Genomic DNA, 24,246 nt, shown 5'->3' with positions numbered 1-24,246 from the left:
TAAGTATATAAGTACATATGTATAAATAGTTTGTCCTAGTTGTTGATTTTGTTGTTGTATGGAATTTTCGTCCATTTAGTCGAATGACTTTGCAATCCTTGTCGCCTGCATTTAATTGGTAATTGTTAGTTGCAAGCAAGTATAAATTCAATTTATATCGGTTCATGGAAAAACTTTTTCACAGACTTGAAAGTTTTATGTAGATTAAGACCCCATATTTTAGTTAATTTCAAACAGTGTAAGACAGAATTTCTAGGATTACCTTCTCGGAGAAGACCTACCAAGGAAAGATTATTCGGAAGATCGGCTAAGTAGCCACCATTCTATATCAAAATGTATGCTATTGACAGCCCGAAAGATAAAAATATATGCCTTTTTCATAACTTTTTAAGTAAAAAGTCAAATTTATCACTTAGCTCTTAAAAATGTATATTCGGTATCAAAATTAAATGTCGAGATAAATATGTTCACTATTACCTTGAGCTACATGACAATATTGCTTCCATAGCAAAATGATCAGTCATATTTTTTACTCAGCATCGATGTTAAAATTTAAAATTCTCAAATGACATTATTACACTATATAGTAAAAGAGGTCTTAGGAGAGACTGTTTCCAAAAAGAGATTTTTAAGATGTCCCGTATGAATATATTCAGCCTTTCAGAAAATATATAAATGAGATTCCAGAACTTAGAAGTTAAAAAGGCCTGTATAGCAGTGAATATTGCTAATCACTCAAGAAATTTAGAGATATATTGTACTATTGTCACTCTTAGATCATATAAATGCATCTCTTTCATTCCATGTTGACTCATAGCAAATAATAAAAACGTGAACTTATATCTAGAAAGACCCGATGTGACTCAAAAATGTTTATCTAATATCTCTTTATATTCTCTTCCCTCAACTATTGTCTCTGAGCGCCCATGTAAATGTGTGAATGACGCCCTAGACTCTACTCTACTTCATAATTTAATTATTTAAAATTTTCTCACCTGCGATAAAAATGCGCAACTTTATTGATTTCTTTATGTTTGCAATTAAATGCTGCACACCGTTATATTAAAAAATATAAACATATATTTGCATTGCAAACACAAGCAGAATAATAATAAAGGATATTAAAATTTTAGGTTATGCAAACAAGTAGAAGTGGCACTCGCGCAGAAAACATGCACTCGTTGTAAATTAATTAATTTTTCTAGTACTGCACAATAAACTTACATGCCTACAAGGTGTGTTCAAAAAATAACAGGAATTTTAAAATTTAAAATTTTGCAGATTTGGAGAATATAATTCTTTTAAAAGCAATCGCTAACAGACAGGCTATCAGAAAAATTCGTGTTTGAGAATTGTTTCGACGATTGGAAGCATTGGGACATAATATGGGGTTTCAAGGCGACAACTTTAATGTAAACAAATGAATAAATATTTTTTCAAAAAATGAAAATTCCCGTTATTTTTTGATATATAGTGAGGTGACATTTTAAACAAACAAAACAGTTATTAACAGCGTTGATGAGCATTTTCAATGCTGAAATATAAAAGTGTGATATTGAATATGCTAAGGTTACAATATTTCACAGTTATGAATTGAATTTCATTTAATTGAAAAGCTCTGCTGTGAATTTATAATATTGAATTCTTTGTGGAAAATCATACATAAATGGTTGGAAATTTTCTCTAATTCATTTTTTCGAAGAAATATAAAGTTCATAAATGCCCAGAACATCCAAAGGATTTTATCAACCCAAAATACATTTATATTTAATGTATTGCTGATCGGTTAATTCCAATGGGTCTCAATACTCTCATACGAGTCCAATGCTTTTGAAAATGTTCTTCAATATAAAACTGAATATCGATATACGATTTTTGCGATCACAGCGCCACCTATCGAGTTTTTGAAATGTAATGTTGAGACCTTAATCAAGTGTTGGAGAAAATTTTACGCTTAGTTAATAGCCTTTAGAAGATACACAAATTCGTGACAATATTATACTCGTATTAGACATTTAATGATATTGTGTCATATTGATTGTCCTCGAAAAGCATTTGTCATATGTAAATTAGTTTCCACATCTATAATGCTCGCTTAGAGTATATTGGCCTGAATTAGTCTCTCAATTCTTTCGGGAAAAATTAGGTATTCTTTGGTCTCAAGCGTATACACTTTAAGTATTAATTAGTATTACGCTCTTAGTTCTAAGCTACAATCTGGTATGCATGTCTGCTTAGTTTTAAGTTGAAATGTATGCCGGTTCCTCTAAGCGGCCGTTATACAAAAAGACTAAGGCAATTTTAATGTATTTCGAAAAAAAAATCTATTTTACATCCATAACTGGCTTTGGCATAAGTTTCAAGCTTAAATGTCCATAACAACTAAGTTGAAATAAAAAATAATATATTTTAATACTTTAAACCATAATCCCACAAAAACTTAACATTTTCATAAATATTCTAAGAATTCATCAAATAAGAAAACAAAACGGCGACCAAAAGAAAAAAATTAAAATTACAAATTTCGGACTTAAATCCCAACAAAAGCGGACACGTGCACGTGACACACACATAGACCAATATATGCGCTGAAATGCCGAGAGTAGGAAAATACCATAAAGGGTTCGCAAATATTTCAAACCCCAAAAGAAACAATGTGCCAAATAGCAGTGCTGACAACTTGAGGGTTTAAGCATTTCAAATATTCTTACACATGCACTTTATTTCGCTAAGACTTTCCGTTTTTTCTCTCTCTTTTTTACTTTTTTCTCAAACGGAAATCCATGCACAAATAGGTTTGCTGATAAGCGTGGAGAAGTAACGGTTTCACATAACTTAAACATGAACGCAAATACCAAATACAGCGTTAGGTTGATTTGGGGTTTTGAGGCGCGCATAAATTTCCATATATTTCGCATAGGAAACTTTCTTTTCCTGCTTTTACTTTAACTTGTACTTACTTACATATGTATATGTAAGAGTCTTTGGGTTAAATGCTCGGGTTAAGGTTGTAGTGAAGGGTTATTCAGCTTCGTGTGCCGTAATTATGTTGAAAACTGTTGTGTAGTTTAAGAGTTTTGGGTTGACCAAAATCCATAACCGAAACCATACTACACACATACACAAATCTACTTAAACAATTATTCGAAAGCACATACCCTCGAGTAAAATAGGGTCAGTATATTTATTGAAACAGATGGGAAGGCAAGATAATTCTGGAGATTCTCAAAAAAGTAATAAAAGTATGTGAATACTTCCTTGTTTTTTTCACGGCTGGAGTTTGGTAACATTTTATCTTCAAATCTTAATATTTAGTAATGGCGGAGTGAGTTCCTTTACAACTCATAAATTTTATTTTCAATGCTTTCATAGCTAAAGCGACAGCAAAGACAACAAGATGATAAAGATTTAATAGATAAAGGATTTAAATATAAATATTGAATTATTTTAGGTTATGTGGCATTTATACACTTTTAAAGAAAAAAGTTTGCAAACTTTTTGTAAGTTTCTATTGTACTTTAGCTTTATGCCAAGGAAATGTTATTTACAACTTCAAGTCATCGTATATTTGTATTCGAAGTCATCAACTGATTTCCACTTCATATAATTTACTACCAAAAATAAATACCGTTACTAGTAAAAGCTTTAACGCTCATCCACTTTAACTATCTCATTAACACTTTTGCTCCTGCTGAGTTCGTGAACTATAAAGTGGGTCGTAAAATGGCGCTGTTTTAAAATGAGAAATGAGAAAAGGAGTACCTATGAATTATGTTTTCTGGTAGTTATACTGTATAATATATATATTCTCCATTTCCTGCATAAAGTGTGAGAGTAGTCTTTAAAGAGAGTACACTCAGTTTAAATTTTATAGGGTAGAATTGGAATATGAATTAAGTCTCTAACTAGTAGCTTTAGGAAACAATTGGGTATTAATAATTGGATATAATTGGATATTTTTAATTTAGTATGATTGGAGATCATATAGAAACAGAAACTTGATGAGATTTTTTAAATGAACGAGATGCAAAGGGTTTGTTGACCTCCATAAATTGTACGGAAAAGCGTCCGGAGAACAGTGAACTTTTATTTCTAATTTAATCAAGAAATCTTTATAATTATAGTCTCGCAACAAAGTTGCTAAAGAGAGTATTATAGTTTTGTTCACATAAGGGTTGGTTGTAAAAAATGGAGGAAATCAGATTATATCCACGGCCCCTCCCATATAAAAATTATGTTGGAAACTACTATAAATGCTTTAATTCAGTAAGGAAAACCATCAGAAACCTTAAATTTCATTATAAAGATGGTACAGAAGAGCTGCACTCAAAATGGTATACAAAATTTTAAATGGGCGTGGTTCCGCCTACTTATAGGTTAAAAACCATATCTCCGAAACTACTTGACCAATTTCAATGAAATTCGGTTCATAATATCTTCCTGACATTCCAATGATATGTTATATAAAATAGTCCAAATTGGTTCACAACCACGCCTACGTCCCATATACCCGAACTTTGAAATCGATCTGATCGTTTACTTTACAATATATAAAGTAAGCATTAGTAGAAGATATCGAAACAGAACTTTGCAAAAATACTGCATTTAAAGAGTGGCATCGCAATTCTAAAAAGCGTCGTAACCGGTCCATAAGTTTTCAAGACCCTATGTATCGAATATGAGGACATCAGCGCTTTTAACAATTTTTTTACAGAAAATATAGGTAGAAATATAGGAGGAAATATAGGTAGATATTTTAAAGAAATTCAGAGGGAATATTTTGCTTCTAATAATATGTCTCCGTGCCAAAAATGAGTAAAATCGGGCCATAACTTCCCTATCTCCCATATAACTAATATTAGGGTTTCCAACTTTCAATGGATTTTATACCATGTATATGCCGAATATGTGGGTCAAATTGTTTGTTATATTAATAAAATTAAATAAATTAATGGCGAGAGTATAAAATGTTCGGTGACACCCGAACTTAGCCCTTCCCTACTTGTTTTTAGTTTATTTATATTAAAGCCACAAACAATTCTATCAAATATCCCTTCCTTCAGTGTCTAATAAATAAGTCTTTAATTAGTGTGTAACTATAAAAGAAGTTAAGCTCATTAATTCCACGAAGTAAACGATTTTGATAGACATCTTTTTGTGACATGTATGTACATATATACATTGTATTAAGAATTATATACTGCGAAACATATGCATATCCATTCATTCATATCGAATTCAGACTATGGTAAATATATTGATTAATGTGGTTATTGTGCAATCGCGCCCCCTTTGTATTGATATGACAGAAAAATGTAATAATTCATAAAAATAAAAACGAAATGTGTAGGTAAAGCAGAAGCTTATATAAAAAAGAAGAAAGCAAAAATTAATGAAATAAGTATTGTGTACAATTACTAAGCGCAAATAACTATTAATCACAAAAAGTCGCCATACAAATTGTGCCATCGTCTGACTAACGGTAATAATCATTAATAGCTATAACATTGGGAGGAAAATTCCCCATTCAAATAGTACATAGCTACTCTTTAATAGCTCGCTCTAATACACTTTAATATTAGAGTTCACTATGTATGGTAGTATAATTTGTGTTACTAAATTTAAAAGAAAAGTGGTGGAACCATTGCCTTTTTATAGAAAAAATTACAGGAACTTCATATTTTTGAGTTTTTGTGTTCGAGGTAATCATGCTCTCCCCGAAATGAAATCATAATTTTCCTGTCATGTTAAACAAATTGTTTGTAGGTAGAAGTACATATATAGTGCATTATGAAATTGATGTCCCCAATTTTTGCTTATATTAATTAAGTAACCACCTCCAGATATGAGAGTCATAATTCCTTAGCACACCTAGTATTTTCGGTGCCTTAGAATTAATGGGAAATATTTTTAATGACACTCAAGTGATTTCGTAAAAAATATGGAGACTGCATTTAATTAGTTTAAGTGCTCGAAAATCATCAATAAATTTTCGATTTCATATAATTTTTTTTTGTTTTTGATTCCATTAATTTTATACTATACTATTTTTGGCACTATTTTTCCTTCCAAAATTCATAGAATATTAATCATTCGAACGCTGATGTTTACTTTCAATCTAAAAATGTTTGCCTTGCTTCAGTTCCGCTATCATTTAACCATGCATACAGCTACAAAGTACACCGTTAAGCCTTTGGTTTCCAATTAACTATCAAAACCACTCATGTAACCGTACTTCTTACCACAACAATGCCGTTAACATTGCCACTGGCACGTGTCCTAACAGCATAGTACATTACAACTGTGTGCACACGGGTATGCACCTAGCAAGCTTTGATAGTAAAGTATCGCAACTATGTGCATACATACAGACACACATACATATATGAAGTGTATAGATTTTTTTGTTGTTATGCATGCAATGCCGCTGGAGAATGCCAATCGGTTTGTTAGTGGTAGCTTTTTCATGGCAAAAAATGCCGCAGAGGAATTTTCTATTACTTGCTGCAGGCAGGCTAACAGTTGCCGACAATAAGCTTTTTTCGCCGATTGGGATTTTCCGAAAGAAGAAAAGTGAGTTTAGAATCAACATGTTTGCTTTAAGGCACATGTAAGCCAATTAACGATTTTGTGGTCTTTATTGTTGATTGAGGGTGGGAATACTATGTAGTGCTTTGGCTTCAATAAACTATATTTAATAATCTGTAATCTCTTAACAGATATTATTTACTTACTATGTTTATGATAGCAGCCGATGTACATATACTTCATTCATATGGAAAATATGTACTCGTATACAGATATTCTTGATATAAAGCATCTACAACTAAACTCTCTTTAAACTGATATAAGCAAATGCATCACCTGCTCTCGAGACTTAATAGATAGAACTTTACATTTGGTGGAAACTTTTAGATCTCCTAGTGTTGCAATTGTTAATCCTATAATCGAATCAAATATCGCTTTCGAAGTCGATAGTCGAAATTTAAAATACTCGAGTTCGATTAACTAAATTTAAACTCAAGAGAGCTGAAAATTTTTAATAACCATTAACACAATTCCACAAATTTCGAAAGGATTTCGTCAGTTATCTACCGGGCATTCAGTTCAGTTAACGACAGTTCGACATTTTGTCAGTCAGCTGTTTTCGAACACATTAATTTGGCTTTGAGGCCAGCCTCAACTATGACATCATGAGCTCTTTCGAAAAGCACAGAAAGGAAGCGTTTCATATCATACAATATTATATCGTTGGCATCATGTTTGTTGTTTTAGTGACTGAAATTCTGCCCCGAATATGTTTGTAAAATGTTGCCGGGTTGTCAGTCTTTCAACGGATAAATTAACCGAGTTCGTTGAGGTCATGTAATTCGGGCAAATTGGGAATCTGGGAACAGATATTATGAAGTTTTGAAAATAAATTTGAGGTTATATCAAAAATGGTCCTCAGAACATTGACAACGGCGAATACCGCCGGCGTTGGAACGATGAACTGTACGTGTTATACGACGACATTGACATAGTTCAGCGAATAAAAAGACAGTGGCTACGCTCGCTAGGTCATGTTGTCCGAATGGACGAAAACACTCCAGCTCTTCCAGTTCTGAAAGTGTTCGATGCAGTACCCGCCTGAAGAAGCCGAGGAAAGGGCATGCCTCCACTCCGTTAGAGGGACCGGATCTCCTACTCGCGCCGAACTGCGAGGGAAAGAAAGGAGTGGCGCGCTATTATCGATTCGGCTATAACCGGGTAAACGGTTTCCACGCCAATTACATACATACATATTAAAAATGTTTGGTATGGAAAGTATTACCATCATATTCAACTTGTTCAGGTGATACCCTCAACAGTCATCGAAATCTGTTTCAAAAGATAATTCTCTTCGGTAAACTGAAAGTTAATTGTCTCTAAATATATGAAATATGTTTAAAATTTTATCTACCTTCACATTAAAGCCTTCCGCAATTTATTTAAACTGCAAATTTATTTGCTGAAATTGGCTACAAGTTACTTAATTTGCGAATTTGTTTGTCTAGGAAAACTATTTAAAAGTTCGATTTTCCAGGGAAATCTAGAGATTCCTTTGTCTACAATTTTTTTCTTATTTTATTTAACTTGTAGGCTTACATATACATATGTATGTGTAAAATACTTCTCTAGGAATTACGAATGCTGTCAACACCATCACCACTAGATTCCTCCATCACTTTCGCCATTGATTGCTGCTCATTGTCAAACAATGAAGTTTCAGTTTTATTATTGTTTCACTTTGTCTTCGATTTTTGCCTTCTCAAATTCTATTTGCTTTATTTGAGCCTTTTGGTTGGGTTTGCTTGAGTGGTTTTATCGGTTGTCTGCGAGTTTTTCGTTTTATTCTTGTTGATGATTTGTGTTTTATTCTTGGTTGATTTTTTTTTTTTGTATTTTCTGAATTTTTTTGTTGCTTTGTCCACTTGTTCCTATTTGTTCCTGCCCTCCACAAAGTGTATACGCTTGTATTTGCTTACTTTCGCTTTTCGCCAATTTGTTTGGTGCTCTTCAACTTTTATCTGCCGAAAATCTCACGGCCTCTGCTGCCGCGCTTGTCGACGTCCGCTTTTCTAGAGTATTTATATTTATAATATTATTTTCGCCAGTTTTTGTTTCTCTTATACTCTTCTTTTTGTTGTTTTTTTTTTTGTTTTTGCTGATTTTGTTTTTGCTTAGCCCTGTTTGAGTCATTTAATTGAAGTCAATGACAAGGCCATCGAAAGTTTGGCAAAAGTTTAATGGAGCTGATGTGGGTGCCGAATTGATTTTTCCTCTTTACTCTCTGGCATGTGATTTCATTTTCGACTCTTTAAGGACTCACTGCATGCGTTCGTGTGCTGCTCAATGACACGTACGAATTGTCAGTGATTTTTGTATTTTGTATTTTGTGTAGGTGTAAGTGTAAGTTTGTCACAATCATTTGCGTATTCAAGCAACTACTATTTGCATAAATTTGACAAATTGCTTGCCTTTAAACACACACAGCAGCAGTATTGCAGCAAATATTCATGTAAACACAATTGATTTGACATACTCATGTAATTATATGGGAGTTTGTAAACAGCGGTATTGTTTACATTGTTGTTCCATTAAAGTATCTAATGCCAAAAGGGAGGCAAAGCGTTACCAAAGTCAATATCTAACAAAGGTTCAATTGATTTACTATTACATATGTATATAGCAAAGTACTGCAACAAATATAGTATTAAATAGGTAAGTAAGTACTTGATTAGGGTGCAACCAGAAATTAGAAAGTTGCAATAAACACTTGAAGATCACACAGCACCTTCAAAGGTTGCTTTACAGTTATAGGAACACCTAAGGTCTGGACACTAACAGGAATACAGGTCGCACCATAACATTATCGACTCAAATAAGTCTTTCAAGAGAAAGGATCATGTTACAGAGTAGGAATCATCACTGGACATTTAGCCATTAGATCTTCTCTACAGGCTGAAACTTGATGAAGTTGAATCAGCGGAATACACGAAACATGATGAACTTTTTTTAAGAATGTCCGATCTTGAGATGGCCCAGCGACCATCGAGCTTATTGGTCAGGAGCACTACCGTTTCTACAAAATCTTTGAAAGTACACATCTCCCTCTGGAATTTCGTAGCTTATTGGTATTAGAAATTACTTATGAAATGATTTTCGAACAATGCCGGTTTGTGGGCGTGGCAATAGTCCGATTTTGCTCAAACGCAAAATCAATCTTTTCAGGTCGCCAAATTCTCACAACAAACTATAATTTTTTGCCGAACAGACAGCCGGATTCGTGTAGTCATCTTTATTATTTTGATATATATTAGGTCGTTAAAGGCAAATTCAGTAGAGAAACGTTCCGTGTTAATGGTGTTTTGGGGAATGGTACTCTATCACTTCGAACTGCGGAGGAATGGTTTCGACAATTCAGAGCGGCTGAAAACGGCACCATGGATAAGCCAGCTGGCGGAAGACCTGTGACAGCGAATACCGATCAAATCATGGACAACATCGATTTAGACCGACATGTGGCATCTTGTGACATCGCCCAGGAGATGGCAGTTAGTCACCAAACCATTTTAAACCATCTGCAGAAGGCTTCTGTGTATCCACAGAAAAGCTTAATGTTTGGGTGCCGCATGATTTGATGAAAAAATACTTTCTGGACCGAATCAACGCCTGCGATATGCTGCTGAAATGGAACGAACTCGACCCAATTTTGAAGCGGATGGTGGCTGGCGACGAAAAATAGATTACATACGACAATATCAAGCGAAAACGGTCGTGATCGAAAGCCGGTGAATCTTCCCAAACAGTGGCCAAGCCGGGATTGACAGACAGGAAGGTTTTGCTGTGTGTTTGGTGGGATTGGAAGGGAATCATCCACTTTGAGCTGCTCTTATATGGCCACACGCTTAATTCTTCATCTACTGCCAACAACTGGACCGGTGCAAAAAAATCAAAAAAATCGGAAGGGAAATATTTGCCAACCTAATATAGCTTTATATTTAATAAACCAGAGTTAAATGGGAAAATTATTACTTAAACTCTGTTCAACATTCTGCGACAATTTAAAAATATTTTCATGTCAAAAGTGACAAGAATGTCCACTATAAATACTTCAGCTTTAAAGACAATGCATCATACTAATACGTTGCAAATTCAAGGCGAAGGTCAAACTAAAATTATCAAGGTTGTTTGCGCTACACAAACGGACAGAATAATTTATTTATAATTTCATTGCCGGTAAACAGCAATCAATCAATCAATATTGGAATGTTGAGGAAAAGCAGGAAAAATAGCTTATGTCGACTTTGGGAAATTATTAAAAAATTCAGATTTTTTGAAATAATAAATATTTCTATAATTTGAGTTGACTTGGTATAAGTTCTTTATATAGAGAAGTATGTTTGGGTCAGTTCAAAACTTTTTTCCTCCCAAGTTTCAACAAAAATTTTAATTTCAAATACACTATTCAATATCTACGTGTGTACTATTTCAATTTAGCACCATTTTAATGTCACCAATCAAGCAAATTGCAGTTTGAATTCAAAAGAGAAAACAGACATTATATTTTTGCTATCGATTAGCAGTTTTAAGACCTATTTAATAAAATTATCAGCTTTAAAAGCAGCAATCCATGAACAGCGACAGTGTTGTATGAAATTCTTATATTTATATATAGAAATTATATTTTATATAGACCACATATACATATGTGGCCCCACATATTCAAGTTTTGACAAATCGAATGCAAAATACTACACCCTCCATCCACCCACGGATAAATCATTAAATTTAATCAACCAATAAAGCCAAAAGGCAAACACAATTTTACGCTACTCGCACGTAATTACCACCATAGTATATATAAATACCCACATTTAAGTACATATGAGTATGTATGTGAGTTTCTATAAGCCTCAAATGCCCCCACTGCATTTAGTCGGCTATAACTAGCTGTTTGCACTTTCGCCGATAAAGTGTTTTTGTACAATATAAAAGCTTATTAATCATTAAACTTTTGTGCGGGAAAAATGTCACTGAAACATGCGAGCATGCCCCGTTCACTGGTCGGTCACTCGCGCGGTGCACTCCGTCGGTGGGTGGGCTGAGTAGGAAGGAAGCATTTGGCGTTAAGTGTATTTGCTGTGGCTTATGCCTACAGGCTGCACCGGTCAGGCCGGAAAGGCGAGTGTTAGAGCAATCAGCTAATGTTTAGGCAACATGCGAGGCCGTTAAGTTTCTACAAACATGCATTAATTTGTACGTTTATTATTGAAGGTTAGGTGCCCGACTTGCGTGTTTAAACATTCGTTGATTTGCAACAAGATCAGATTTAGATAAATATTTGTTTATTTGTGCGCAGCAAAAAATTTGGGGAAAATAAAATTTCATACTGAATTTATTAAATAAGTGAAACGCAATGGAAAAGTTGAGGTTAGTAATATGTTAAGTAAAAGTCACTTTGAATTTCAAATTAAGATACACTGAATTAGGGAGTACAGCTGCTGATATTGATATCATCGGAAGCATAACCGCGCCGTTTGATCTGCTTTTTCCAAACTGGATAAGGAAGCGAAGCGAATGGGTCTGTTGGTGAATGAGGACAAGACGAAATATCTCCTGTCTTCAAACAAACAGCTCCCACATCATTGTTGACAGTCGTAACTTTGAAGTCTTAGATACTTTTGTCTACTAGTGAACAACAGGTGCTACTGTGGACTGAGTAGGCAATTGAAAAGTAAACGAACAAAAATCAAACTCTACAAGTCGCTCATTATTCCCGTCCTGATGGATGACGCTGAAGCTTGGACGATGAGAACATCCGATGAGACGACTCTTTGGGTTTTCGTGAGAAAGGTTTTGAGCAAGATTTATGGCCCTCTGAACATTGGCAACGGCGAACCGCAGACGATGGAACGATAAGCTGTACGACTTATACGACGTCATTTACATAGTACAGTGAATAAAAAGACCGACTACGCTGGCTAAGTCATGTTGTACGGATTGATGAAAACACTCCAGTGAAAGTGTACGATGCAGGAAGCCACGGAAGAGGACAACCTCCACTTCGTTGGAGAGACCAAGTGGAAAGTGACCTGGCTCCACTTGGTGTTTCCAGTTGGCGCCATATATAACTAGGCGTTCAGAGGATATCTGCTTTTTTTTGGACATAAAACATTTCTGTGCTCAAACTACTTTATATTAGCTTTCTGCGATTCATCAATCTTTAGAGAGTAGCGAATCGAACAACCTAAAGCAGATGTTCAAGCAGACTGACAATACTTACGTTACTTTGATTTGTTGGATAAAGAATATATTATTTCGAGGATCCTCTTACTTATTGCAACCTAATTCCATTGGTCTTCTAAGGCAACAGAAATGTGACTTGCCTAGAGCACATTTTCCTTCGACTCTGTGTCAAAATATTTCCACAGCCGGTACATAGTCTTTAGACAGCTCTAAAATAATTGTATATCGTTGATGCACTTCACACTTTCTATTCTAAACCTGCCTAAGTTCATTTTAAAGCCGTCACTTTGGACCATGATCTAAAGTTAGAACTCTTGGTTCGTTCTTTATGAACTTTACTCCTCGTCTTTGTGACATTCATTGAACCCAACAGTCGAAAGAGTCTATCTTGGCGAGGTTCCTCAGTACAGAACTCGCACAAATCACATTGACATCCGCAGCTCATCAGCAATTATTGCCACCAGCAAACAGATGGCATACACCAAACTATGAGAACATCACTCTCATAACCAGCAAAGAAGCACTTTCGAATATAAGCAATATCGTTAAACTAGTGGCAATAAGCTAACAAACATTTTGGCACACACCAAAACTTCAACAAAGAATAATAACTGCATTATGTTACTCAAGCACATAAGACGTAACATCGTTACGTACAGCACACGCTTGTTGCTATTGAGTGAGCAAATGAGTTTTGTTGCAGAAAAGCAATATTGTTGTAAGTAAGAGTGTCTCATGTCTCCATTAAACACAAGGTTGCCACGAACGATCATTATACTTTAGAAATACATATGTATATCATATATATGTATATGTTTGTATGTATGTATGTAATGTCCGTTTATCACGTTAGCGTTGAGTGCGTTTCTGTTGCCAGACAGGTCACGTTCGCAATTCCCCAGGAATATCACGTGCATTGCCGAAATTGAAAACACGATTTAACGGAGCTATTCACCTTCAATATCAACTTCGAATTTCTAACTCAATGAGTGTATGGGTGTGTGTGTTTAAAAACGTGTTAATTCAAAGAAAACAAAGCAGAAGATTGAAATTACAATAATATTGACATTCATAGAAATTATACACATTGCGCCAGTCACTATTGCACGCAAACACTCTTCTATACATATAAACAAGTATATCTCTTTGCAGTCGAATAAAGCGTTTGCCTAGTACGTAGTGTCCTTTGCTGGCAATAACAAATCAGCTGTTTGCTTGTGGTCCAATGCGTTTGGCACATATTGTCGAAATTGAATTTTCGCTCACTTTTTGGACAAACAAGGACATGTGACACGACGTGTCGTAAGCGTGAACACAAATTCAATTTGTTCGTAATGCGAGCAAGAAAGGGTCGTCCGTTGGCCATCCTTGAGCGAGGACTGTGTGCTTTGTTCTTACGTTTCAACTAGCATTGGTCTTTGTGGATGATATTTGTCGTGCTATTGTGGTGGTTTTATCGAAGATCTCGTATTTGTGAATATGTAAAAATATATATAGCGATTAATAGTAAGAAGAATACAATCAAAATGTCTTCTGAGAAATTTTAATTCAAATTAAAGTTCTTGAATATAGTTTTCAAGAAAATTTCATGAGTGGCAATCACACTTTGAGAAGAATAATATATTAAATATCCTACAAGGCTGTACATTAACACTTCTTATGAAATGCTTACCCACAAGCTACTACTACACTCTATGACCGATGCCTATTGGTTTGGTATTGGGTAACATGGGTTTCGTGAGTTCAAAAAAAATTTTTTTTTTGCTTATTAATTTCTACAACATCTCAATAATAGTATCCTAGATCTTCAAGTCGTTCCGAATAATAGTTTCGGAGATACAGCCTTTGGAAGATGTGCCCTCCAAGTACTATTGTTACTCAAAACTTTAAACGCGTTTTTCTCAGAACCGTGTTTTAAAGTCGGTTGCCAAACGTTCTCTAAAACTACTCAACCGATCTTGATGAAATTCTGCACAGGTGTTCGAGATACAATTTACTCGTGCTTGAACGAAGGATTTTTTTTTTTCTATTACAACTACTAAAAAAATACCAAAATTCCTTCGTTGAAGCACGAGTTTGTGGTCTCATTTTGGATGATACTGTTAGGAGTTATGCTGACAACGTGGACGCACCCTTTTTCCGAGGGGTCACCGGAAATGATGTCACTATGGATGAGTTTTAATTTTTTCTACTTATCTGTTAGACAGCAAAAAGTTTGAATTAAATATTGAAACAATGGCCTATGCCTTTTACCCGACAAAACCCATATAATGCTTAAGCCCGTTAATCCTACTTGACGTAGCCTACCTAAGTTAATAGCTCAAACCAATTTTAACCATAAAATTTTTACTGATTAGTATTAATCTACCCTAACACACATTTTATATGAGAGACATATAAGTAGGTGTGTCTAATGGAGTCAGATCATATAATAAAAAGAGGGGAGATACTAGTTCTCTTAATAAATTAAATGGAAATCTACAACCTTTTGGGGAATCCTCAGTACGATCGTAATTGAAAAGACTCGCACATAATGCAAGCAGTATCAGAATAAATAATAATCGTATAAGGAGCATCAAAAGTCGTTTGAAAAGGTATCTTAATGAGTAAATTTTTCAGTTTCAGAGGTCAATAGAAAAACTGACGACTTATTTTTAAATGAATACCGACTCCATGTTATGACTAAAATGACTTTTTGAAAAAATTAAACAAACTTCGTAAACTATTTTTCTACCTTGCTTATATATCATTCATGAAACAGGGTTTTCCATATAGAATTTCGTAAGATTATCGAAATTAGAGATTGTTTCTTTATTAACCACCATCTTTTAAAACCAAAAAAGCATTATTTGTGAAATATATATATTCTGGGTGAAAATATTTATTTGTCAATTGGATTAATCAGAATAGTATAATTTTTATGAATTTTTATAAGAAAAAAAGAAGACAATGTTTCATACATACTTTCTTTAAAAAAATAATAAAATTATTTTAAAATAATTTTCCAACTCAAATTACCAACATCAACATTATCAACATTTATGCTAAAGATAAAATAATATTAGTATCTTTAGTGAGACATCAACGCATTAAATTTATTCTAATGCGACTGTAATATACTCAAGTGACTCAGTTTAGTAGCAACAGGCAATAGACCATGACAAGTTTAAAACAACAACAACGACAACATGTTTTTCACATCTAATATAATAAGCATAAATTTACCTGAGTGTGGAAGCAACGTTGAAAACCCGTATAAATCTCGAACTCCTTCAAGCGCACGCACACGCACACAGGAAAACAAAAACAACAACAAATATGCAGTTTGCATGAGTTTACAAGTGGGGAATCTGAGGTACGAACGAAGGTAAAATAATGCAAGTGCTTGCTTGTTTAGAGTGTGTCTTCACATGAGTGAGTGTGTTGCGCTTGAGAAGGTGATTGCAGAAGATAGGTGCTGGCACTAGAGTTATAAATTATAGGATAAGCGCAAAAGGGCTGATATGTATAAAGAAAGGAAGGTGAGAGCGTCTAGAGTAAGTTGGCAAGGACATAAGTTGGAGCAGAGGGGAGCGGAAGCCATATGCAAACAGAGCTGGCCTTGCGCATCATTATTTACTAACTAATGGGTAGTGGAAGCATTAATGGTCGAGCTGTGCGTACTGCGTAATGATGTCCTTCTGGTTGGTCAATTTTCAAAAGGAGACAAGGCGAGGGTTTAAATTTTAGCCTTAACGTAGGAGCAACAGGTTTTTTGTTAGGGTAAAGAAAATTATTTTGTGAACTTTAAGTATTTATTATTACACTGGTAAAGTATGGGCAGAGATCTTTAAAATACATATATGTAATCATAAGTTTCTTTAAGAAACCTTCAAGTAGTCTATGAGTGAGACATACAAGAAAAATGTGTGTAAGTAAAGCAGAGATGCTGTTAATGCATTGCTATGGAATATAATTTTGATTTATGGTAATTGCATACCATACTCATTCCACACATTACCAAGCAATTATATCGATAATATTGCTGCTCATTCAACCATTTATCATACTCGCATCATTAACGCATTGTATAAATGAAATCATTAACAATTGGCATTCGCGAGAAATGCAATTACTTACTGATTACAACTGTAATGAATTACACGCACACAACTACACACATTTCAACACAAGCAAACGATTACACTCAGTATTTCACTGCTTTTTCAACACATTCCTCACATTTGCGAATGCTTATGTAGTTGTACTTATAGATTAATGTGTAATTGCTGTAATTGTAATTAACGTTCGTTGAATTATTTGCGTTAATGAAATATAGCAATAATTGTGTATTAATTACACAAATGTAGACGAAATGTATGGGGATGCCCATTTATTGTAAATGTAATTATACTGCAATCTATTATATTTGTTTAATTATTATTTATCAATGCAATAAATGCGAGTAAGTAGTTATTCATTATACTATTGTACTATTGCGCTTTGTCTACACACACAATTACTGAGTTGACATGACACTCGATTATGGAAATTCAATTCGCGTTTGCAGACAGCATTTTGCTTGAGCGCAATTAACTTGGCAATTAATGAGTTTGCGTATGAATAAGAATTATTACTTTATGAGTAAAGTGTTTAGTGTGCCAAGTGAATTTGATATGATTCAAAAAAGCCTCAAAATGTATCTACAAATTAAGAAGTAATACACTTTAAGATATTCCACAAATATATTTCAAAAAGAAAAAATCATCGTAAATCATATGAATAATATTGTTCTTTGCCTATAACTTTAAAGCAACTTGAGCTATATTGGTTGAGTACAAAATCCATATACTTTTTTAAACTCAAACTTAAGGTAAGTTCTTCTACTTATTCTTATTCAAAGTCTTAGCTATGCCTGAACCAGACCATTCTCAATCGAATTTGTTACCCAAATTTTTGTCGTTGGTGGCAGTACTAATGTTCAAATTTTGTGTTCGAGAAAATGGAAATGAATATGCTGCGTTCAACTGATCATATGACAATGCTCGCACGAAAAACATTTGTAAAAAGTTTTATACAGTGATAACCTTACTTACCTTTTACTCGTTGAAAATTTTCTACAAATGATATTCGTTAGCAATGTTCGAACTAGTAAACGGACAATTGTAATTCTTATTCGATGAATAGTTCGTCGAATAAATTCGACTGTGAATGGTCTGCTTCAAGTCTTCGTTTGCTACCACCAAGTGTAATGCATTAAATACTTTCAGAATTAGATCTTCTGCATACATTAAAAAAACGCATTTATTAGACTTTGGTACCATTTCTACAAGAATATGATAAAATGTTTGTTTCTTCAAGAACGACCAACTGGTATATCACTTCTAGGCTAAAGTTATTGAATTTCGAATACGACATATTTAGTCCTTATAATATCATTTAAAGTTAAGATAAACAAATAAATGGTAACGAGTCGAAATATATAGTTTCCAATTAGCTTTCATTTTATCTCAACTGTACTATAATCTAAACAACTTTCATCACCGTGAATAAATGACTCTACTGGAAATCCATGGAAATGAGCTGCTTTGATTTCCTTTTGCTTTATTATTTTAATGATGTTTCTCTTCAGCTGTGGTATCATTTTCCACCGGCATTTTGACCCAGTGTTGTTCTTCCCTTCAGCTAATTAAGTCGTTCATCTTGGAAACCCGAAATCAATATTGTGTTCGGCTGGAGCGTCTTCTTAAAAATAATGAGAAATTTGGTCGAAATGATTATTTATTTTTTTGGAGAATTCTCTCTTAAATAGTAAATGAAGTTTTCAAAAAGATTTTAAGAATATTTGTTTTCATTTAAAATTGAACTTATGTCTCATGAGATCCTCAATATGTATGTATGAATACATAACAACTTTCAATTTTTATTTCAGAAATTTGTATTATTTGCAAACCTGGCTATAACATATTCTTAAAGTTTTTAAGCAGGTATTTGGATATTAAGAACAAGCTAATCAAACTAGTTTCTTTGTTTTACAGATACTTCTGGGGATAATCCTGTATTTGCAAAAATGTAAGTAAAACAAGTAAGGAAGGGCTAAGTTCGGGTGTAACCGAACATTTTATACTCTCGCAATTTATGTATTTAACTTTATTAATATTATATAATACACAATTTGACCCACATATTCATCATATATATTGTATAAAGTCCATTGAAACCATAATATTAGGTTAGAAGCACCGAGGTCCTCATGTTCGATATATGGTGCCTTGACAACCTTTGTTCCGACTTCGGTGATTTTTAGAATGGGCTGCCACACTATAAACGTAGTATTTGTGCAAAGCTCTGCACCGATATCTTCACTAGTACTTACTTTATATATTGTAAAGTAAACGATTTAGATTGTCTTCAAAGTTCTGGTATATAGGAAGTAGGCATGGTTGTGAAGCGATTTGGCCTATTTTCACAACATATCATTGGGATGGGACTATTACAAACCAAGTTTCATTGAAATCGGTCGAATAGTTCTTGAGATATGGTTTTTGACCCATAAGTGGGCGACGCCACGCCCATTTTCCATTTTGTAAAAAAATCTAAGTGCAGCTTTCATCTGCCATTTCTTAGGTGAAATTTATTGTTTCTGACGTTTTTCGTTAGTGAGTTAACCCACTTTTAGTAATTTTCAACCTAACTTTTGTATGGGAGATGGGCGTGGTTATGATCCGATTTCTTTCATTTTTGGACTATTCTAGGAGGTGGCTAAAAAAAAACGACTGCAAAAAGTTTGGTTTATATAGCTCTATTGGTTTGCGAGATATGTACAAAAAACTTAGTAGGGGGCGGGGCCACGCCCACTTCCCCAAAAAAATTACAAATATGCCCCTTTATAGTGCGACCCTTCATACCAAATTTTATTTCCATAGCTTTATTTATGGCTTAGTTATGGTACTCTATGTGTTTTCGGTTTTCGCCATTTTGTGGGCGTGGCAGTGATCCGATTTTGCTCATTTGCTCATTTGCTCGAAAAACAACCTTCCTATGGTGCCAAGAAATAAGTGTGCCAAGTTTCATCAAGATATCTTAATTTTTACTCAAGTTACAGCTTGCACAGACGGACGGACGGACGGACAGACAGACATTCGGATTTGAACTCCACTCTTCACCCTGATCACTTTGGTATATATAACCCTATATCTAACTCGTTTAGTTTTGGGTGTTACAAACAACCGTTATGTGAACAAAACTATAATACTCTCTTTAGCAACATTTGTTGCGAGAGTATAATAAAAAAACAGACTTCAAGTCTTTTAGTTGTATAAATTATATATTTTTCTTAAAATTAACTCGCGTACTTTTCGTAAAACGAGTTTATACAGTTATGCATAATTTCTTACGCTTTAATCTCCACTTAATTGTATATGAGTGGGCGTTAGAAAGTTCACTGCCAAATTCGATTACTTTCGGGGTCATAACCAATACGCACATTTAAACAGACATATTAACGCATTCGCATATTTTTTGCACGAAATACGACCGTTTCGTGGCAAAGTGCTAGACAACAGTTCAAGTTGGTCATAAAGCGGCAGCCAATAATTCGCACGTACTACTATACTTATACTCACACAACACACTTAACCACAAACAAAAGTATGTCTGTTTCTGTGTTTGCAAAAGAAATGTTGTGGCTAACAACAATAACAAGTAGCGCTTATGAGCGTAGCTTATTGCTGGGCAAAGCGTCTCATGCCAGCCAATTGCTCATTACATTAAATTGTTGTCCACTGTTTTCATGGCAACAACAATGAAATGCGTAATTTTGGCATATTTTACGCGCCTGAAAATATGCTTTTATGCGTTTTGTTTTCTACTTTTTATTGTTATTATTTTTTTTTTTGCTGTTTGTCGCCTGCTTTTTGCTCTGTCTTTTGTTTTTTCTTTTTTTGCTGTTTTCCATTCGTTGTTCTGTTTTCTGTCAAAGCGATTATTACCGTTAAACCGCTGGCTACTCTGGTTTCGCGTGCCTACGCACAGGCATACATACCTGCGTTTTTTAATGCCAAAGCTCGTATTTTGTTGTTTGTGTAAAAAAATATAATTTATTTCCAAGTAAAAAGTGTTTGTGTTGTTGTGTTTTTTGTGTAGGAGTGCGCATAATTTTAAATTAAATGTCAACATTTTTATTTACTGTTAGCTTTGCTTGGTCGCTCGCCATTTACTTTCTGACATTCATTTGATTTGTTGGCAATTTCGGTGTGTCTTTAAATTTTATTAACATTCATAATTTGGTGAGTGCGTTGCGATGCGAACATTTCCGACGGCAAAAGAAAAACGTAATCGATTGAGTTGCTGTAATCTCATTAAAGCATTTATTGCATGGAATGTGCTACCAGTGCAAATATATATATGAAAATATATTAGCACATAATTCAGTTATTATCAGTAGTTTCTTCAGTTTTTTTTTTACTAAAAATAATTATTTTAATTAAAATTTTCTATATAAATTAACGTATCAAAGTTGAATGAAAAGGTGTGCCACTGCGTATACGTACCATCAAATTTTCTTTCATCAATGTTAGAAGATCACATTTTTCTCTTTAAAATATTTTAATAATATTATGTATTATTTATCCGCACTTAGATGTGTACAGATCTTCTTCGAAGCTTTGAAGCAGAATTTATCTCCAAAGGTTTGCCACTGCGTATACGTAACATCCAAATAGGTGCTTTCAATGCAAGAAAACACATTTCACTTTTCAACAATAATATTGCATTTATTGTTATTGTTTTTCATCTAATCATCATCATCAAGTGCTTAATTAAATGCACTACATCATTTTTATAAAGTATCTAATTGGCTCTATTTAAAAAATGTGTTTTTTTTATTCCTTCCTTCTGCTTCAGTTTCCTCATTTCTCATATCCTTATCTTCTTCTGTGCACACTCGTTGAAAATTTTCCATCGAAGTGATTGCTGCGTTGCTCAAAGAAAATACCCGTACAAACATACTTATATATAAGTATTGCACTCTCTTAGCGTAATTAAGCCACTGCTCTTCTATTTGTATTACTCTTGAGAAAAGTTCAATTTATTGAAACAGTTAATGCGAAAATTTAATAATTGTGGGATTTATGTCTCTGGGGCGGGCGCGTGGTACATCAGCTGGAATGTTTAAAAATTAGATTTTAACGCAGTGTTGCGAAAGCGTTGAAGATGAGAAATGTGATATCTAAATATACTTTGTTTTATTTTTTCCTATTAGAAGTCACTTGTGGAATAATTGCAGAGCCACATCGTCGGTTTTTTTAAATTCAAAATGGCGGATCCAATATGGAGGACATTTTTATTTGAAAATTTCATCGGAATCGCTTAAAACTCGTTACTCTTGGATTCTTGGGGTCGCTGATTACGAATTTGACGTTACTTTTTAAAAATTAAAAAAATGGCTAACTAATATGGCGGACATATTTTAAAACTTCCGCATATTGCATGCGCCATTTTGATTTCTGAAAAACCGACACAGGATTCGTAATCAGCGACCCCAAAAACCACAGAAAAACGAGTTTCAAGCGAATCCGATGAATCGCTATCCGCCATATTGGTTTGCTGGGGTTATCTCAAAACCCTGATCTTATGGGTCCTCGGATTCGAATTCAGCGACCCCAAAAACATATCGCCACAAAGTAAGTGCCTCAGGGCATGACAAAACTTTTTTTTGTGTAGATGTGTTATTTTATAGTGCTAGACAGATTATAGTTCTGAAACTATGAAATATGCAATGAGTAATGAGTAATGAGTTTGATTGAAAGTATACATGATTACACAAGTATTCATATTACTACGTCGGTTAGGCCATAAAAATTAACTGAATAAATTATTCTTGATTATTTACTTTTAAAAATGCCGCAACATGGGTTTTATTTGTTTTCGTAATAATAAAAAACCTTCTACAACGAAGGACTGAGAAATTGTGCAACATTGATACTTAACCCTGAGTGCTCACCTTCAAAAGCTTGGTAAGGTGAAATGGGAAGAATAATGAGCAAGTCCTGAGGAACCCTTAGCTGAGTTACAGAGGATATCTTCCCCGAATTCTCTATTCTAAAATAAAATCTGAAAAAGTGATTAAAATTAACGAGTTTTTGTTTGGTGTTTAATTGGAACTCATTTTGGACCACAATGGGCCACACTTCAGGCCACACATTTTAGGAAAAAGTTGCTTAATGTAATCTCTACGTTTTTTTTTTTTTTTTTGGAAAGACTAGAATATGTGGGCATGATCTTGGTCCATTAATTCATGTACCTTTTGAATCGTTTATCAATACAAATGTTAATCTTAATGAAGATTGTTGTTTACAAATATTATATCGAGTAGTTTGTCATCATCATTTCCTGTATTTCACACTGGAGCTTAAGGCTTTCGAGCTTCTTTTTGGTGACTATTTTATGATCGAGCATCAAACTTATGTATCGACTTTTATTGATTTGCTGTTAAGATGTAATGCTCTAAGGATCCACAGCAAAATACCTTATATGCTCAAAACTTAACTTCCTATCAGTTTCTGGGTAATTTTTTGTATGAAAAGAAAATAATTTGTACCTGCACTTCGCTTTTAATATGTTTGTTGTTGTTGCAGTAAAAATTCCATACTTTTTTTTAACAATTGGCTAATGTTTTTGTCTTTAGCAAAGCCAAATTCCGAAGCCGCTTAGTTTTCGTAAGTCCATTTTTTGCGTGACAAACGCTGCTTTTACTCTCAACCCTTCATAATAATTGTCTAAACATACAGTAAAAGAATATATTTACTTACTTAGGAACTAAATTATATTTAAAATATTAGGTTTTTTAATATTTTGTTGACTTTTTGTATATTTTTTTCTCTCTCTAAAATTTAAAGCATTCAAAACATAACCACCAAACAATGTATACAAAAGTCTAAAAGGAAATGAAATTAGCTTTTTCCAAAATTATGAATTAAGGCTTAATGTATCATATACCAACCAACTAAGCAACGGTTATTCCCACATAAATCTGCATTAATGCGATTACCACTCGTTGCGCTGCCAACTGGCAACTGGATAAAATAGAATGGCAATAATAATGCCCGTAATAATATTCAAGCTATCCCTCAATGATACTTCAGCTGCTATGCGCTGCTGTTATGTACCTTGTGCTATGCCATGCTATGCTATGCTGTGGGCTGTGTAAAGCTAAACAACACGGTCGCAATTTCAAGTGCTTTACAAGTCCCATTACAACTGCGGATTCACTCAGTGAGCCAACAGCAACAATAACAGCAACAAGAAAAAAACCAACAACACCAGCAAACCACAAAATTTAGGCGTTTTGTGCATTATGGACACAGACCGGCCCCTAAAAACCACAGTATTTCTTTGTTAAGGTGTTTTCCTTTTCAGTTTCACTTTGCAGGCCTCCGGGGATTGCTTGCCTTTTTCTCATTCGAAACAAAAAAAAAAACAAAAACAACTTTACAA

The 24,246-nt window shown here is 34.1% G+C and overlaps 1 protein-coding gene across 1 annotated transcript in view; it reads left to right on the top strand.

The window, feature by feature from the left end:
• Positions 1–24,246, top strand: part of LOC105212457 (G-protein coupled receptor dmsr-1-like) — a 170,758-nt gene that overhangs the window by 80,163 nt on the left and 66,349 nt on the right. Inside the window, exon 4 of the mRNA XM_054229979.1 lies at positions 18,789–18,822. The gene's annotated coding sequence lies outside the window, so the exon portion shown is untranslated. The remainder of the gene's footprint in view (positions 1–18,788; positions 18,823–24,246) is intronic.

This window comes from Zeugodacus cucurbitae, chromosome 4 (assembly GCF_028554725.1).
Source record: "Zeugodacus cucurbitae isolate PBARC_wt_2022May chromosome 4, idZeuCucr1.2, whole genome shotgun sequence".
Lineage (NCBI taxonomy): Eukaryota > Metazoa > Arthropoda > Insecta > Diptera > Tephritidae > Zeugodacus > Zeugodacus cucurbitae.
Note: the sequence above shows the minus strand (reverse complement) of the source record. Positions and strands in the feature narration are given on the sequence as shown.